At 42.6% G+C, this 19,686-nt stretch overlaps 1 protein-coding gene across 4 annotated transcripts in view; it reads left to right on the top strand.

Moving 5' to 3' along the window:
• The window catches only part of sesn1 (sestrin 1), a 96,200-nt gene that overhangs the window by 30,738 nt on the left and 45,776 nt on the right, over positions 1-19,686 (top strand). Inside the window, exon 1 of one of the 4 annotated variants that reach the window (XM_080192877.1) lies at positions 1,737-1,785. The exons of the other annotated variants lie outside the window; for them this stretch is intronic. The gene's annotated coding sequence lies outside the window, so the exon portion shown is untranslated. Of the gene's footprint in view, positions 1-1,736; positions 1,786-19,686 lie in introns of those variants that run through there. 4 annotated transcript variants of the gene reach the window in all.

Genomic DNA, 19,686 nt, shown 5'->3' with positions numbered 1-19,686 from the left:
ATCTAGCTGTTCACATATTAATACAGCAGATGTGCTGCTTGCCAGTGTGAAGCATTGATGTAACGTGACTCTAATCATGTTGCCATCCTGATTTTATCTAATGACCTCACATTGATCCCTGAATGTTGCAAAGCATTGCTGTAGCTTTAGGCTAACTTGATCAGTATGGGATTAGGGCAACCAAGAACAGTTGAAGTTTGGTCATTGTACATATTTTCATATTTTTCCTGACTTATCTGTGTAAACTTTAGTTCAGAGAGTAGAATACAAGGTCCTAAGGCTGTCTGTACTATGTTCCGCAAGCTTTATTAATTCCTAGTTTCAGTAAGATTTCACTTTCACTCCTCCCATCCTTTGTTTCCTGTCCTCCTTTCTGCTTTGTCTCAAAGGCAGATTTCTTGCCTGGGCACAGTTCCATAAGTAGAGGTTGACATCTAGATAACTATGCTAGTGATATAATAACAACAAAAAGATGCTGTAAGCTGCTTCAAAATGCTTTGGGAAAATACATGCAGAGCCAAAGAAGGGAAGATTAGGAAGGATAACCAAAAGCTTGGTCAAAGAGGTGGAAGGGTCTTACAGAGGTGGTGAAATGAATTGGTCTAGGTATGAATTGTGGAATGTAAGTATTTGAAGCATGACTACCAAGGGTGGAGAAGGGAGTCATTGGATAATTAAATGGTGGACCATAGAAATTGAGAGTTCGTGTTGGGTGTTTATAAAGATGGGGAGAGGTGACACCATGGAAGAATTTAAACTGGAAGTAAGCATTTTAAAGTTGAGACATGGGGACCTTAATCTGCTCTGGTCAGTGAGCATAGGTGATAGGCAAAAGTATGTTGGTGCGAGATATGATGCAGGTAGCAGAGTTTTGGGTGAGCTAAGATTTGTGGAAAGTAATGGGAGGCCAGTCAGGCATAATTGAGTCTCAATATAATGTCATGAATGAAATGTTCAGTGGCAAACATAGGCTGAGACAGGACATGTTACGTTTGTGTGAACCTTGATAGTGGCTGCATTTTGACTGCAGTATCAAAATGAATCCAGTCTTCACCCAGTGTCCAAATACAGGCCTTTTTGTCAAGGATTTATGGCAGAATTCTGCCATTAACCCAGTGGCATCACTACCCTGCTCCAACTGCACCAAGATAATTCAGCACAGGTAGGAGATCTAGGCAGGATTCCTCCTGATCTGTATGTCTAAAATACTCTTTTGGATAAATTTTCTCATGGGGAGTTAATTATTGACCACTTGTGGCAATGATGAATTGAGTTGTCTAAACTGTGGGAGCCTTGTCACCAAAAGTGGGATTTCATCTGGATTGACATCAAAGTCACAAACGTAAAGGAATAGTGTGTTAATCCAAACAATTGCCAAAATCCTCTTTATAATTTTGGACTCTGCTTCCACAGTTTGCTCTTCACAAAGCAATCCACATTCTCACCATCTCTATAAAGACGTTTTGTTTTTTCTCTTGCTTCCCTTTTATTAGTTATTTATGCTAGACTTGTTTCCTTTTTAACTATCATGCTGGACAGTGGAATGAATATATTAGTACCACAGATCTTCCAAAAAAATGAAGATCTACACCTATCTCAAATTTCTTCATATCAGTACAGACACAATGGACCAAAGGGCCTTTTTTTGTGCGGTAAAATCCTATGACTCTAAATGTAACTCTTCACCCCCTTATTCTAATGAGAAGTTGATTTGCCTTTTCTGTTACTTTTATAGCTTCCCACATTGAGGTGCCATGGTGCTCCAACTGTAACCTAAAGTCTTGTGTAAGTTCAACATCACCACTTATTTTGAATTCTACGCTAACACTAAAGTGGACTGCAACATGTTGTTTTAATACTGCTTCCTCCACTACCTCCTGAGTCATATGGCCCTCAGCTGTTATCTATGTTGTTCACAAACCCACCACAAGTGCTTTGTGTCTGTTCTTTGCAATCAAGAGTGCTGTTAACATTATATTTGCATTTGGAATTTGGTAAAATGAAATAGTGGTGAAAGTGTATCCTGAATCATGAGGCAGAAGAGGTTAAAAGAGCATTGCTGTAGTTTTTGTGTTGTACAGCTATGTAAGGATCTTTATCCAAACTTCAGTTTGTATCTCACAGTGAATACTTGAGGTATTTTAATGCTAGAGTTGCTAAATGGCTAGAGTAGTAGGTATTTACAGTTTGTTTCACCCATACAAATATACCTCTGGGAAGCTATAATGAGAATTTTTTGAGAAATATTAATAAAATTTTTTTATCGTACATTTAAAGGAGAAAGTTTCCAAATATAAGGTGATTCTAAAAAAGACAAAATACCCAACTGTCTTGACCGAGACAACATTAACTTAATTAATGGAAGATCACAGGTTTCCTCCCATAGCCTGGGGATGTGTGGGTTGGGTTGATTGGTCATGAGAAATTGACTCTAATATCAGGATTGGCAGGGTAAATACGTGGGTTACGGGAATAAGGCCTGGGTGGGATTGTGGTTGTGGTCGGTGCAGACTCAATGGATTGAGTGGCCTCCTGCACAGTAGGGATTCTATGAAGGTCAAAGTTTGCTGGTTGTGCTTTATATTGATAGTGTATTTAACAATCTGAATGCCCAAAGTGCTTTACAGCCAATTAAGTACTTTTGAACTGCAGTCATTGTTGAAATATAGTCAATGCAATGCGCACGTGGCAAGCTCCCACAAACGGCAATGTGACACTGACTGTATAATCTGTTTTAGTAGTTTTGATAAGAAAGACATGCAGGTTAGAACACTGGGATTAACGCTCCTGCACCACGTTGAAACAGTGCCACGTCACTTTGCATGTTCACCTCAGAGGGCAGAAGGGGCTTCATTATAATGTTTCATTAGCAGTGCACCATTCTTTCTGTACTGCATCAGAATGTTGGCCTAGTTTTGAGAGCTGGAGTGAGACTTGAGTACACAACATTCTGACTCAACTTCTAGCTGAACCACACCTGACACTAACATTTGTGCCAGTTTCCAGTTCCAGTAGGAGAGAGTCTAATCAAATCCCTTTGCTGAATCCCCCTGGATTCAACATCCTGGGAATTATCATGATTGGAAAATTTAACTGGTGTAGCCACACAGTGTGGCTATAAGAGCAGATCAGAGGCTGGGAATTCCACAGTGGGTAACTCACCTCCTGACTCTCCCAACTCTGTCCCCCATTTACAAGGCACACGTCTGGCGTGTGATAAATTCTCTCCACTTGCTTGGATGTCTGTAGTTCCAACAACACTCCAGAAATTGAACACCATCCAGGAAAAAGCAGCTTGCTGATTTGCGTTCACCACCGACCCCCCACCCCCCAAAGAAAACAATCTTAAACGTTGTCTGTCTCACCAGAAGCGCGCTGATACGTTGGTGTAATCTTCCGAGGCTGCTTTGCCAGCACCTTCCAAATCTATGACCCTACTGCCTAGAAAAGCAAGTGTAGCAGATACATTAAAACACCATCATTGCAAATTCCCTTCCAGGTTGCGCACTTTATGACTTGGAAATATGTTGCTGTTCCTTTGCTATTGCTGAGTCAAGATCCTGGAACTCACTATCAACACTTGGGTGTACCTACAGCAGATGGTCCTCAGTGGTTCAAGAATGCTGCATGCCATCTTTTTGAGAGCAAGAAAGGATAGGTAGTAAATGTTGGCTTTGCCAGGGTTGCTCAAATCCCATGCACTAATTACATGTGGTTAGCACTGCATTAACTTGCATATTAAAGTTCTCCACTGTCTCACTGTTTAGGCAATGTCACTGCTTTTGACATGTGTTGCTGGGAGGCAGTTTTGAATGTTGGTTCATGTTAACTAATGCTAATCTGTAAGTTTAGTATTTAAGAAAATAGTTACATGGTATCAAAAATCCTCTAAATAATCACCTCACTTAAACATTTGTATCTGTTGTTTATTCTTTGGGGCCTGTTTTTGAGTTGTTGCCATTTTTGTCTCTAAAATGGTTGCACTCTAGCCCAGGTCTCCTGCCATCCCCTATGCTGCACCCTGGATCCAAGGACCAACGTTCTGATGCCGGAGCCACTTGACATCAGCAGAAGCAGAGGCTCTGGAAAGAATGCCAGTCACAAGACCCAGGAGCAAGAGCAGAGTAGGGGAGCCAGACATTGGTTTGGCTGTGACAGTCACTGCCACTTGAGGCAGTACCATAATGGCTTTGGCAGTCAGCAGCTTCCCTCCCAATCAGGTGGTGAAATGTGAATAGTCGGGCTGGGGGATGTGGTACAGTGTGCATCAGCAGTAAAAGAGTTTCCACCTTGACTTGAGGCATGGCCCCCTACACACTGTCAAGAAAAGGTCCAGGTGGAACTGTGGACTGGGAGTTGACCACGGCCTCAGGTTGTTGAGTCACTTGCCCTGGTTTGGGGGTGGTGGCAAGGGTAAGAAGAAAGGGGGATGGATGTGAGACAGAGTAGGAAAGGAGAGAGAGTGAGAGATGAGTGGGAAAGGAGAGAGATGAACGGAAATGTTCAATACTCTCGCACAAATGCACTTCAACAATTAAAGAATAAATTGAAAATGCTTGAAGATCATGAAATTCTAACTTGAACTGTTTGAATCATCATTTCATGCTGGGTAAGTGAACGTTTTTCTTGTGATCCCTTGGTACAAAGTGTTCCTTTGTGGAAAGGCTAGTATTTTATTTTTGAATGTGTTGCAATCAAGTAAAATATTTGTGAAATACCAGATGTATATTTTCTTAAATTGATCTCTGGGACTTAAAATTTCTAAACTGGGCAGAGAATTGGAAAGGCAAAATAGATTTTGAACAAATACCATTTGGAAAATTATAGCATGTACAGTATGTAATACTGACATGGAGATGCCGGTGTTGGACTGGGGTAAACACAGTAAGAAGTCTGACAACACCAGGTTTAAGTCCAACCGATTTATTTGATAGTAAACTCACATGCTTTCGAGGTTAACCTCTTCGTCAGGTGAATGGAGAGTTCTGGCCTCAGACAGAGCATATAAAGCACAGTTTACAGATTACTATACAGAGACTGATAGCCAAGTTCCGCACACATGATGACGGTCTCAATAGGGATCTTGGGTTCATGTCGCACTATCTATAACCCCCATGATTGCCTGGGTTTGCAAAACCTCACTTACTGTACTTCTGGAGACAATACACATCTCTTTTTAACCTGTGATCAGTGCTCCTTCCACTCACATTGTCAGCCACTTTAAGACTTGAATAGCAGGTTAGGTGTAAAGATTCGCGTTCTAATCAGTAATCTGTAAACTGTGCTTTATATGCTCTCTGAGGCCAGAACTCTCCATTCACCTGACGAAGAGGTTAACCTCAAGCTTGTGAGTTTACTATCAAATAAATCAGTTGGACTTAAACCTGGTGTTGTCAGACTTCTTACAGTATGTAATAGCCATTTTCAGAATCTGCATAGGATTGTCTGGTCAGGATACTCGTGTAAACTGGTGACCGGAGAGTTATCAACTGCAATTTTGTGTTAAAGTGTTATAGCCAAGGTGATTGTGGAATTATGGAGCACAATCCCAAAATGAAAGTAAAATTTCCAAAAATTAATTGCCCTTGAATACTTAAAACCAGTTGGGCAAGTACGTAAAACCAGTGAGGCATTTTTATCAGTAGGTTCAAGTGAGAGATTAACTGCACTATTTACCATATCTCAACCATGTTGCATTTTTTGAGTGACTGTAGAAATGAGCAGATTCAAGGTCGTGGTGGTGCTCTACAATTTTATAAATTTGGAAAGAAAATGGCCAGAATATTTTAATCAACCCTGGTTGCTGAAATGATTGCATGTTATGTGATTCTCTAAGCATACAACAATTTGTTTCTGAATTTTTTTTCCTGTCACTGAGTTTTTCAATACTCAATGACTCCAGATGATGTGTGGTCAAAGGAAATGGTATCTTTAATTTGGGAAAAAAATTCTTTGTAGAGGGGGATTAAATGTAACATGCTAAAGGCATAGTGCATTCTCCTGAGCGCCGGGGAACACTGGGCAGTGCGTTTACCAGGAATGCTATTTAATTTTGAACTCTTTCATTTCCAGTCTCCTCTTCCTTTCTCCCCGGTATGTGTTGTGCTGTTCTCTTTCACTTGTGCCTTTTACATTTGTTTGATTATCTGCCTTGCCCACAAATTGTAGGATTTCCATTGTCACCACAAAAAAGTGTTAATGTATTGTTCATCCTTGGCCTACTTTTGCAAGGGACAACTGTTGTCAAAAGTAAAGTTTATTTATTGGTCACAAGTAAGGCCTACATTAACACAGCAGTGAAATTCCCCCAGTTGCCACATTCTGGCGCCTCTTCAGGTCAATGTACCTAACCAGTGTATCTTTCGGACTGTGGGAGGAAACCAGAGTGCCCAGAGGAAACCCATGCAGATGCGGGGAGAACACGCAGATGCCGAACCCAGGTCCCTGGTGCTGTGAGGCAGCAGTACTAATTATTGTGCCACAGCGTGATACTACTTGCATTTCCTTTGTGCCACTACTTTGACAATGTAAGGTTGCCTCCTATTACCAGCGCAACTGAAACTATTTTGGCCCTTTTTAATGTTTCCTATCACAGTTTCCTATAACTCAAGTGACGTTATCCGACAAGGGAGAATTTAACAATCTTCCCTTAGGTTTTTAATGGACTCGATTGAAGTATACAAATTGAAAGGAACGGATACTGGACAGGATATAATTATTTCCCCTGGTGGAGAATTCTAGATGTGGAGATGCTGGCATTGGACTGGGGTAAGCACTGTAAGAAGTCTCAACACCAGGTTAAAGTCCAGCAGATTTATTTGGTAGCACAAGCTTTCGGAGTGTCGCTCCTTCAGGTGAGTGAAGAGTCGTGTTCGCAAACAGGGCATTCATGGACACAGACTCAATTTACAAGACAATGGTTGGAATGCCAGTCTTTACAGTCTCTTTACAATGAGTGTGGAATGAGGATTAAGCACAAGTTTATAAAGGTGTGAATTGTCTCCAGCCAGGACAGTTAGTGAGATTTTGCAAGCCCAAGCAGATCGTGGAGGTTACAGATAATGTGACATCAACCTAAGATCCTGGTTGAGGCTGTCCTTGTGTATGGAACTTGCTATCAGTTTTTGCTCAGCGATTCTGTTTTGCTGTGTGTCGTGAAGGCCACCCTTGGAGAATGCTTACCCGAAGATCATGCCCATGACTAAAGTGTTCTGCAATAGGAAGAGAAAACTCCTGCCTGGTGATTGTCGAGTGGTGTTCATTCATCCATTGTCGTAGCGTCTGCATGGTCTTGCCAATGTACCATACCTTGGGACATTCTTTCCTGCAGTGTATCAGGTAGACAACGCTGGCTGAGTTGCAAGGGTATTATGTACCTGGTGGGATGGTGTTCTCTGTGAGATGATGGCATCCGTGTCAATGATTCTGCATGTCTTGCAGAGGTTGCTGTGGCAGGATTGTGTAGTGTCATGGTCACTGTTCTCCTGGAGGCTGGGTAGTTTGCTGCGGCAGTTGTTTGAAGGCAAGAAGTGGGGGTGTGGGGATGGCCTTGGTGAGATGTTCATCTTTATTGATGATATGTTGAAGGCTCTGGAGAAGATGTTATAGTTTCTTTGCTCTGGGGTAATACTGCACGAAAAGGGGTATTCTGTCAGCCAAGTCCCATGTTTGTCCTCTGAGGAAGTCAGTGCGGTTTTTTGTTGTGGCAGGTCAGAACTGAGGTGAGTGTCATATCCTTCTCATTAAGGAGGAAATTGCGAGGCATCTTGAAGGGAATTGCTTGATAGGGCAGACGCAACACGGTTTCATTAAAGGGAAGTCGTGTCTGACAAATTTACTGGAGTTCTATGAGGATGTGTCTAGGGCGGTGGATAGAGGAGAGCCGGTGGATGTGGTCTTTCTGGATTTTCAGAAGGCGTTTGATAAGGTACCTCACAAGAGGTTACTGCAGAAGGTCAGAGGACATGGAGTTGGGGGTAGGGTGTTAGCGTGGATAGAGGATTGGTTGTCAAATAGGAGGCAGAGAGTGGGGGTCAATGGGTGCTATTCGGATTGGCGGTTGGTGACTAGTGGGGTGCCCCAGGGGTCGGTGCTGGGGCCTCAGCTATTTACCATTTATATAGATGATCTGGAGGAGGGAACCGAGTGTAGGGTGTCGAAATTTGCTGATGACACCAAGATTGGGGGAAAGGCAAATTGTGCGGAGGGTGTGGAAAGTCTGCAGAAGGATCTAGATAGGCTGGGCGAATGGGCCAGGAAATGGCAAATGGAATTTAATGTTGGCAAGTGTGAGGTGGTCCACTTTGGTAGGAATAATGGTAGGAAGGACTATTACTTACGTGGCGAAAAACTGCAGCAGGCGACGGTGCAGAGGGACCTCGGGGTCCTTGTGCATGAGTCGCAAAAACCCAGCCTGCAGGTGCAGCAGGTGGTCAGGAAGGCGAATGGGATGCTGGCCTTCATAGCGAGGGGGATTGAATATAAAAGTAGGGAGGTCTTGCTGCAGCTGTATAGGGCATTGGTGAGGCCGCAGCTGGAGTACTGTGTGCAGTTTTGGGCGCCGCACCTGCGCAAGGATATTTTGGCCTTGGAGGGAGTGCAGAGGAGGTTTACTAGGCTGATACCGGAGTTGAGGGGGTTGAGCTATGAGGAGAGGCTGAATAAACTAGGCTTGTACTCGTTAGAGTTTAGAAGAATGAGGGGAGATCTCATTGAGACGTATAAGATGATGAATGGGATGGATAGGATAGAGGTGGAAAGACTCTTCCCGCTCAAAAAAGACAGTAGGACTAGGGGGCACAGCCTCAAGATAAAGGGGGGGCAGTTCAGAACGGAGTTGAGGAGGAACTTCTTCACTCAAAGGGTGGTGAATCTCTGGAATTCTCTGCCCGTTGAAGTGGTGGAGGCTGCCTCGCTAAATATTTTTAAGAAGCGGGTTGATGGGTTTTTGATAAGAGAGGGGATTAAGGGTTATGGGGAGAGGGCGGGAAAGTGGAACTGAGCCACGACAGATCAGCCATGATCTTATTGAATGGCGGGGCAGGCTCGAAGGGCCAGATGGCCTACTCCTGCTCCTATTTCTTATGTTCTTATGTTCTTATGAGGGCATCTTTCAGTGTCTGTTGCCATCCTCCTCATTTAAGCAGATCCTATGTATATGGAGGGCTTGTCCATAGGGGATGGCTTCTTTAATGTGTTTAGGGTGGAAACTAGAAAAGTGGAGCATTGTGAGATTATCCGTAGGCTTGTGGTACAATGACGAACCAGAGGACTACAATCAAGATGAGCAGTAGTTGTAGAGAGGACATGAAGAAACACGTTTTTACACAGGGTGGTGGGTGTCTGGAATTCACTGCTTGAGTTGGTGATGGAGGCAGAGACCCTAAACTTAGAGACCCTGCACCTTTATGTGCAGGAAGATGGGATTAGAAAGGGCACCTGGGAGCCCTTGGACTGGCATGATCAAGATGGGCTGAGTGGCCTCATTCTGTGCCGTAACTTTTCTATGGCTCTGATGTTTCCCAAACTATAGTGATTTCTCAAACTTTAACACTATTACAGATATATTTTTGGGCTCTCACCATCCAATGCCATTTCAACTCTTGGACTTTAGTAAAGTTTACTCACCTCTCTCTTTCCTAGCAGAAGGGAGAATTGACCTGTTCTAGTGTGCATCCTCGTAGCCTGCTTAAGTGAAAATGTTTGTTAACAGGATGCTAGCTCCAACCTTTGAGCTTGAAGGTTGGGGCATGACAAGGGTATAAGGATCACCAGAAAAATAAGTGGTATTGTAAATGCATTTGTGGGGCAGGGGTAGATTTGTTCAATTTTACTGGCTAGATTGCTACTTTAGATAATTATGCAGCTGTCCTCTAGAGTAGGGCCCTCTGGTTTTGTGCCGAGTGATCTCACTTTTTTTTTGGAAAAGTTAGATGGTTGATGAAAGATATTGCTAATTTGTGAAAAAATGTTTTGCATTTGAGTAATTAACTATGGTTCTGTACCTCCCCCTTTACTGGCATTTCTTTTGAGTTGTTTTTGGTTTTGTTTCTTCTGTCTACACTACCATTGTTCCTTTTCCTCTGACTCTGAAAGGTGGGAGTTGTTAGTAGCTGATTTGCAAAAGTAGCTGTTTTTTGGTGGGACCGGAAATTGGAGCTCGGAATACTGTTGAAGTTTCTCTTTAATGGTATGTCCTCTTTCTCCAGCCCTTTGGAAAAACATTGTTTTCTCCTAAAACATGAGCTTCTCAAGTATTTTAACTCTTGATGCACTTTTCTATTCGTTGTATGTAACATCTGTTTTTGGATGCTGACAGTTGAATTATTGTGTGGGAGTGCTACTTTCTTTGGTGCATTTCTCTATTGACTTCTGTTAAATTTTACCTCCCATGTTTTTTCTAGCATTAAATTTTTATTTGGTAAATTAACATGATAAATTGACTTGATTTTAAAGTAAGGTTCAATCTGCACAATCAGGAGTATTTAATGAGTTTTGCCACCCACTCCCTCATGTATTCTGCTTATACACTCTTTCCTCACACTGTTTCTCATTTTTGCATTACTAAATAGGTGGGAAGCAACAGTGATTGGGATCTTGTGAGATGTACTGTTATTTTGATGGTTTAAGTAACCAGTTTTGGAAACTGCTATTCTGCGAGTCCCACAAAGCTTCATTAAAAGCTGACACAGCCCCAGAAGGGGGGGTGATTCAAAACTATGTACAATTAGAAAACAGTCCTGAATATAGACTGGTAACTAAGGCCACAGCTTCAAGGAAATTGAAAAAGTTTGCATTTTAAGGCCAACTTCTGTATTTGTGGTTTTTTTTCCTTCTGTGAAACTTTCTTCTTGGGCAGTCTCTTCGAATCGAGTGCTAACACTAGTTCAGTGGGTTCTGAGATGGCTGATAAGTTCAGTGTACAGTCAGACACTCATGTGCAGGGCTGGTGATGTTTGAAGGATTGGGCAGATCAGGTGTTTGGAGATTTGTGTGCTTTCTCTGATGCCTCAACTTCACCTCTGCGTGCTCCGAATGATGTGTCTGTTTTTGCTGCCTTCCTAAATGAACCTACTCCATTTTAGTCGGTCACAAGCCAGAAACTCCCATGTGGCAGTGGGAATGTTTGATCTTCTCAGGGATACTTTGTGGACTTTCTTAAAGTGTTTCCACTGTCCTCCTGAGAGACTGCTGCCTCGACAACTTGTTTTTTAATCTTTCCACATGGACGTTGCTGGTTAGGTCAGCATTAATTGCCCTCGAAAGTAGGGATGAGCTGCTGCCTTGAACTGCTGCAGACCACATGGTATAGGAACACCCACAGTGCTGCTAGGAAATAAGTTCCAGAATTTTGACCTAGTGACAGTGAACTGAATAGAACAGTTGCTTCTAGGGTTTGGTGTCAGGCACACAAACTTTTCCTACACAGCAGAGCTGACTTTGAATGATTAGTACCTCAAAGCTGGGCATGTTGGCTTGAGAGAGGACACACTCCTGTTGGGCTACCTTTTTTGCTTGTAACCTGATTTGGAAGATCTTGCAAAAGCACCAGTAGTGGTACTTCTCTAATGCTTCTGAGATGTCTGCTTGTAGATTCTCTAAGTTTCCAAAGCATGAAGGGAAGTGGGGAGCACTGCAGCCTGGTAAACCATGAGCTGTTGCAGCTTTGAGATCTTGGTCCTCAAGTATTCTTTTCTTCAACAAAAATGCTGGAAAATCTCAGCAAGTCTGACAGCATCTGTGGGGAGAGAATAGAGACAACATTTTGAAACACTGGTTCTGTTCTCTCCTCATAGATGCTGTCAGACCTGCTGAGATTTTCCAGCGTTTTTTGTTTCAATTCCAGCATCCGCAGTGTTTTACTTCTATTTTTTTCCTTCAGTCAGTCAAAGGCTGAGCTGGCATATTGGAGGTGATGATGAATTTTGTTGTTTATATCTGCCTTCCTTAAGAGGAGGCTGACAGGTTATGGAAAATGGCTGGTTTATTTCAATTGATATTGTCATATTCATAATTTCCAATACAAAGATGAGGGTTGCGGTAAATAGATTATGCAAAAAACTATAAAGGTGTAGTTTTGAGAATTGTTATTGGATGTGGTAGGTTTTATGAACATTCAGCAGAATTGAAACAAACCAAATTAGGTGTTAATTTGTTACTCAGTCTTGACTAAATGGAATAAAACCGTGGGAGGGATTTTGCACACATTTTATCAAACTCTACCACATTAATTGCAGTACAATTTTTTTTAAAACAGTGTCCTTAATGCAAAAATACTGATGCACTATCATGTAAACCAGGCTCTTGGGTCTGGCTTTCAGAATTGTAGTATTGGAAGCTAATGTAGGAAACATTTCAAGTGATTTTAGGTTTGAGGCAAAGTTTTTCCCTTAAAATTTTGAAGCCTTAGTATGCCCGATTTAGATTTTAATCACTGTAAAAGGTTGATGGAACTATGGTTGATACTTGGTGATGCCAACTGTCTGCAGTTGGAATAGATTCCTCCTTGAACCCCCACTGAAGATGCATTGTAGAGCATTTTTATACACTACAATTAACAAGTAAGTAGCTTGTAGAGCTGCAAGTTGTAACTGAATGTAAACTGGGTGACCGCCTAGTTGATGCTGAGGAAAGTGATCATCTCAAGTTATAGTTGATTATGCAGTAGACAATTTAGTAAAAGAACCTTTTGCTAAGCTATGAGGAGGCGTAGTTCAAAATCACCAAATTTATTCCAGGGCTAAAAGGGTTCAATTATGAGGGCATTAGGAGACTGGGGCTTGTAATCCTTGAATAAAGAAGATTAAGGCTTGATCTAATTTAAGATTATTTCAGGCATTGATGGGTTAGGTAGAAAGTATATTGAATTGGAGGCAACCACTAATTTGAATAGGGAATTGATTTAAGAGGTGGGAGAGAGAGAGCCATGTACTCAAATTGGCAAAACATGACTAATGGTGTCACCTGGGAATCTGTGTTTCGGCTGTTTCCTATATTCCTAAATGATGGATGAAGGCATAAGAGAATGGTATATCTATGTTTGCTGACAGCACAGATTCACCAAAATGATGGGGCTAAAAGGGTTAAATTATTGGGACGTACGATAGACTTGGTCTATATCCCTTGAATGTGAAAGATTAAGGAGTAATCTGATATTTTAAGATTGATTTCAGGCATCGGTGGATAGGTAGACAGAAACTATTCCTCTGGTGCAAGAGTTCAGAGCGAGGTGGCATTACCTTCACATTAGAGCCAGGATAGATACTTAGGGGTAATGTTAGAAAGTATGTGGAATCAAATTTTGATTGCACCCAATATGAAACCATAAGACTTGCTCCTTTGCTATAAAGTATTCTGCTTTTGTACACGGGCAAGATTTACAACTTTGTATTATCAATACTGTGGATTCTGTTCAAATTTGCAGATCTGACTTTATTGCCGTGAAAAAAGCATGAATAGTAAATTGTATTTTTATGATATTTTATAGCATTTTCTTTCAATGTTTTTGCTTCTATGTCAAGGTGCTTTTGTAATAAGATTAGATCTTCTGGATTTGCTTAAACCTATTTATTTGCTTGGGAAGTGTTTTTAATTCATGTTTTACACTTTAAACATTTTAAATCCTATGTTGTCATAATCTCTGCTCACCAGTGTTGCCCACTTTTATTGTAAATTTAGTTTTAATCAGATCCTAGTAAGACTGTGCAATTAATATTTCTTTTGATAGATTAAGATTTAAATAAATGTGTGGAGTTTGCACATTCTCCCCATGTCTGCATGGGTTTTCTTTGGGTACTCCAGTTTCCCCTCGCATTCCAAAGATGTGCAGGTTAGGTGGATTGGCCATGCTAAATTGCCGCTTCGTGTCAGGGAGATTAGCAGCGTAAATACATGAGGTTGTGAAATAGTATCTTGGTGGGATTGTTGTTGTGCAGGCTTGATGGGCCAAATGACTTCTTTCTGCACTGTTGGGATTCTATGATTCTAAGAGGGCACAGATTTTAAAGTGATTGGAGGAAATGCTTTTCCACATAGTGGCTAGGGAAATGTTTTTTATCCATTCAATGGACTTGGGTGTTGTTGGCTGCCTGGCATTTATTACCCATCCCTAGTTCTTGAGAAGGTGAGCTGCCTTGAATTTCTGCAGTCCGTGTGTGTGTTGACCCACAGTGCCAATAGGGTGCGAATTCTAGGATTTTGATCCAGAGACTGTGAAGGAATGGTAATATATTTCCAAGTCAGGATGGCGAGTGGCTTAAAGGGGCATTTGTAGTTGTGTTCCTGTGTATCTGCTGCCCTTATCCTTCTAGATGGAAGTGGTTGTGGGTTTGGAGGTGCTATCCAAGGATCTTTGAATTGCTGCAGTGCATCTTGTGGATAGTATTCATCGTTACTAATGAGCATTGGTAATGGAGGGAGTGAATGTTTGTGGATGTGGTGCTAATCAGATGGGCTGCTTTGTTCTGGATGGTGCCAAACTTCCTGAGTGTTGTTGGAGGTGCACCCATCCAGACAAGTTGGGAGTATTCCATTCCACTCCTGACTTGTCTTGAGATGGTGGCCACGATGTGGAGGTGCTGGCGTCGGATTGGGGTGGGCACAGTAAGAGGCTAAAGAGATCAAGGGATATGGGAGGGAAGGGGGATCACGATATTGAATTTTATGATCAGCCATGATCAAAATTTAATGGAGGAGCAATCTTGAAGGGCCAAATGGCCTATTCCTGCCTCTAGTTTCTATAAGTGCTGTTACAATTGTGTAAAGCATTGGTGAGACCACACCTGGAGTACTGTGTCCAGTTTTGGTGTCCTTACTTTGAAGAAGGATGTGGTAGCATGGAGGCAGTTCAGAGGAGGTTCACCAGATTGATTCCAGGGATGAAAGGGCAGTCATGCGAGGAACAGTTGAATAGCTTGGGTTTGTATTCGCTTGAGTTCAGAAGAATGAGGGGGAGGGTTCTGATTGAGGTATGTAAATAGCTAGCAGGAATTGACAAAGTGGACATTGAACAGATGTTCTCCCTTGCGGGACGGTCTTGAATAAAGAGTGAGAGGGGGTCGGCTCGAGATCGAGATGAGGAGAAACTATTTCTGAGGATTGTGAATCTATGGAACTCTCTGCCCCAGAGTGCAATGGAGGTAGAATCAATCAACAGATTCAAGAAAGCAATAGATATGTTTCTGATTAAAAACAGGATAGAGGACTATGGGAGCAAGTAGGAAACTTGAATTGAGACCAGAATAAGATCAGCCATGATTATGTTAAATGGCGGAGTGGCTTGAAGGGCTGAATTGCCTACTCCTACTCCCACTCCTAATTCCCATGTAAGTATAGAAGTAGAAGGATAAAGCAGATGTGTGGCTGGCAACATGGTGCAGGAGGAATGGTATTAGATTCCTGGGACATTTGTATCCAGTTCTGTGGGAGATGGGACCTGTACTGGCTGGTCAGGTTGTACCTGAGCAGACATGGGGCATGTGTCCTTGCAGAGCGATGCTGTTGCTCTTGGGGAGGGTTAATATAATTTGGCAGGGGTGTGGGAACCAGGGGATTATAGAGGGGAAAAATGAGGGTACACTGTAAACTGGGAGAGATGCACCATGTTGCCAGCCACACATCTGCTTTATCCTTTTACTTCTATACTTACATGGGAATTAGGAGTGGGAGTAGGCAATTCAGCCCTTCAAGCCACTCTGCCATTTAACATAATCATGGCTGATCTTATTCTCGTCTCAATTCAAGTTTCCTACTTGCTCCCATAATCCTTTATCCTGCTTTTAATCAGAAACATATCTATTGCTTTCTTGAATCTATTGATTGATTCTACCTCCATTGCACTCTGGGGCAGAGAGTTCCATAGATTCACAATCCTCAGAAATAGTTTCTCCTCATCTTGATTTCGAGCCGACCCCCTCTCACTCTTTATTCAAGACCTCTTATTCTAAACTGTCCCATAAGGGAGAACATCTGTTCAATGTCCACTTTGTTAATTCCTGTTAGCTATTTACATACCTCAATCAGGACAGGAAATAGTATGGTGTTAGTTAAGTGAGAATGAAACAAGGTCTAAGTTAACTATGTATATATGTGCCTGGTGTATAAATAAGGTTCGGGTGTAGGTGCAGATAGCTATGTTGGGAATGTGATGTTGTGATGATAATAGACACCTGGCTCAAAGGGATGATGTGGAGATGCTGGCATTGGGCTGGGGTAAACACAGTAAGAAGTCTCACAACACCAGGTTAAAGTACAACAGGCTTATTTGGTAGCAAAAGCCACTTGCTTTTGGAGCGCTGATCCTTTGTCAAATAAGTGGAAGTTCTGTTCACAAACAGGGCATATAAAGACACACTCAATTTACAAAATAATGGTTGGAATGCAAGTCTTTACAGGTAATCAAGTCTTAAAGGTACCGATAATGTGAGTGGAGAGCGCATTAAGCACAGGTTAAAGAGAGTGTATTGTCTCCAGTGGGGACAATTAATGAGATTTTGCAAGTCCAGGCAAGTCATGGAGCTTACAGATAGTGTGACATGAACCCAAGATCCCGGTTGAGGCCGTCCTCATGTCTGCGGAATTTGGCTATCAGTCTCTGCTCAGCGACCCTGCATTGCCGTGTGTTGTGAAGGCCGTCTTGGAGAACGCTTAACCAAAGGTCAGCGGCCAAATGCTGTGACCACCTGAAGTGTTCCCCAACAGGAAGAGAACACTCTTGCCTGGTGATCGTTGAGTGGTGTTCATTCATCCGTTATCATAGTATCTGCAATTGGGTCTCCCAAATGTACTATGCCTCAGAACATCTTTTTCTGCAGTGTATCAGGTAAACAACGTTAACCGAGTTGCAAGAGTATGTACCGTGTACCTGGTAGATGGTGGTCTCACATGAGATAATGGCATTCGTGTCGATGAGCCGGCATGTCTTGCAGAGGTTGCTGTGGAGGGTTGTGTGGTGTCGTGGTCGCTGTTTTCCTGAAGGCTGGGTAGTTTGCTGCAGACAATGGTCTGTTTGAGGTTGTGCGGTTGTTTGAAGGCAAGAAGTAGGGGTGTGGGGATGGTCTTGGCGAGATGTTTGTCTTCATCAATGACATGTTGAAGGCTTCGGAGAAGATGTCGCAGCTTCTCCGCTCGGGGGAAGTACTGGACCCCAAAGGATATTCTGTCCGCTGTGTCCTGTGTTTGTCTTCTGAGGAGGTCGGTGCGGTTTTTCGCAGTGGCGCATGGGAACTGTCGATCGATGAGGCGAGTGCCATATCCTGCTCTTATGAGGGCATCTTTCAGCCTCTGGCGATGTCTGTTGCGATCCTCCTCATCGGAGTCGATTCTGTGTGTATGGAGGGCTTGTGTTTAGGGTGGAAGCTGGAGAAGTGGAGCATCGTGAGCTTATCCGTGGGCTTGCGGTATAGTGAAGTGCTGAGGTGACTGTCCTTGATGGAGATGCCAGTGTCGAAGAATGCAGCCGATTCTGGACAGTAATCCGTGGCGAGTCTGATGGTGGGATGGAACTTGTTGATGTCATCATATAGTTGTTTGAGTGATTGTTCACCATGAGGCCAAAGGACGAAAACGTCATTGATGTAGCTATTGTATAGCATTGGTTGAAGGTCGTGTGCAGTGAAGAGGTCTTGTTCAAACCTGTACATGAAGATGTTGGCATATTGAGATGTGAATTTGGTCCCCATGGCTGTACCGTGTCTGGATGAAGAACTGGTTGTTGAAGGTGAAGACATTATGGTCCAGGATGAATTGTAAAATTGCACTTGGAGACTGGCAGTTGTCGGTGTTGAATACTGACAGTTGCAGTAATGCCATCATCGTGGGGGATGCTATTGTAGAGTGCTGAGACATCCATTATAACGATTACCAAGGCCATCCCCACACACCCACTTCTTGCCTTCAAACAACTGCACAACCTCAAACAGACCATTGTCTGCAGCAAACTACCCAGCCTTCAGCAAAACAGCGACCACGGCACCACACAATCCTGCCACAGTAACCTCTGCACCACGTGTTGGATCATTGACACAGATGCCATCATCTCGTGTGAGAACACCATCCACCAGGTACACAGTATGTACTCTTCAACTCTGCCACAGTTGTCTACCTGATGAGCTGCAGGGAAGGATGTCCCAAGGCATGGTACATTGGGGATACCATGCAGACGCTATGACAACAGATGATGAACACCACTCGCCAATCACTAGGCAAGAGTGTTCTCTTCCTGTTGGGGAACTCTTCAGTGATCACGGGCATTTGGCCTCTGATCTTCGGGTAAGCGTTCTTCAAAGCGGCCTTCATGACACACGACCACGCAGGGTCGCTTAGCAGAGACTGGTAGCCAAGTTCTGCACACATGAGGACAGCCTCAATCCAGATCTTGGGTTCATGTCATACTATCTGTAACCCCCATGACTTGCCTGGGCTTGCAAAATCTCAAACTGTCCTGGCTGGAGACAATACATATTTCTTTAACTTGAGTTTAATGCTCTCTCCACTCACGTTGTCTCTACCTTTTTAAGACTTAATTACCTGTAAAGACTCGCATTCCAACCATTATTTTGTAAATTGAATTTGTCTTTATATACCCTGAACTCCCACTTACCTGACGAAGAAGCAGCGCTCCAAAAGCGAGTTGCTTTTGCTACTAAATAAACCTGTTGGACTTTAACCTGGCGTTGAGACCTCTTACCCAAATAAAGGGATACGAAGTATTCAGGGAAGATGGGGAAAGAAAGGTGGTGAATATTTCCCTTGGACTGCCATCCATCATCTTCATCCTCTTTCCTCTATTATTCTTGACCTAGCCTCTAAAGAATTGATGCATATGAAGAAAGAAGATTAAAAGTAGGTCAGGTACTGATTGAGATGAGTCTGAAGAAAGGAAACGTGAGGAAACTTTTTTAAAGTGAGGGCCAAAAAAGGGAATAAATTAAAGTAGGCGCTGACATCAGCATCATTTTGGCATTGAATTTTCATTTGAATTTGTGATTGAGCGCAGGACGTTTAAGAAATTGGGCTGTCAGCAGAATTTTTTTTTGTGCATTTGCAGCAGTTGAAAATAACATTGCAAACTTGAGAACTGAAGGATGGCATCAGGTCACCAACATGCTTTTCTGCTGTCAAGCTTGTATGCTGCTGATGTGGCTTCAGTGTGGTTGAAATGTAGATACTGAGCCAGCATTTGCTAAGCACTTCATGCTCTTAAACACCCCTCACAACATTAGAGATAAACTTTTCTGTGGCAGCATTTTGAACACCTTGAACTTGACTTCTTCCTGGCTAGCCATCCTTGCAGCAACAACTGCATATTGCGATAAACAGGCGATTTGAAAATGCTTGCAGATCTTGAATGTAAAGGGCTTCAAATTTCTTTTTTGTTGGAAACACACTTTCAATAATTTTGTACATTACCCTAAATTGGTAACTTACTGAGAAAAGCATTGCATTCAAAAACACTTGTGTTTCAACTTACTCGGTGCTGTTATATTGAAGTTAATGCTAATTATGGACACACCGCAGGATGCAAGAGGTACCGCAACATCCATCTCTGCAGAAACTTGCAATAAATATCTTGTTGCTATGTGAAAAAACACTATTGGCTACGCATTTCCTGCTTTTGAAAAGTCAGTCAAATCTGTTGTGAAGCAGAAAATCCTTTGCTGCTGTATTGCTGAAGTACTGATTGGTTAT

This window comes from Carcharhinus amblyrhynchos, chromosome 7 (assembly GCF_965287045.1).
Source record: "Carcharhinus amblyrhynchos chromosome 7, sCarAmb.v2.hapA, whole genome shotgun sequence".
NCBI lineage: Eukaryota > Metazoa > Chordata > Chondrichthyes > Carcharhiniformes > Carcharhinidae > Carcharhinus > Carcharhinus amblyrhynchos.
This window is presented reverse-complemented; position numbering and strand designations above follow the sequence as displayed.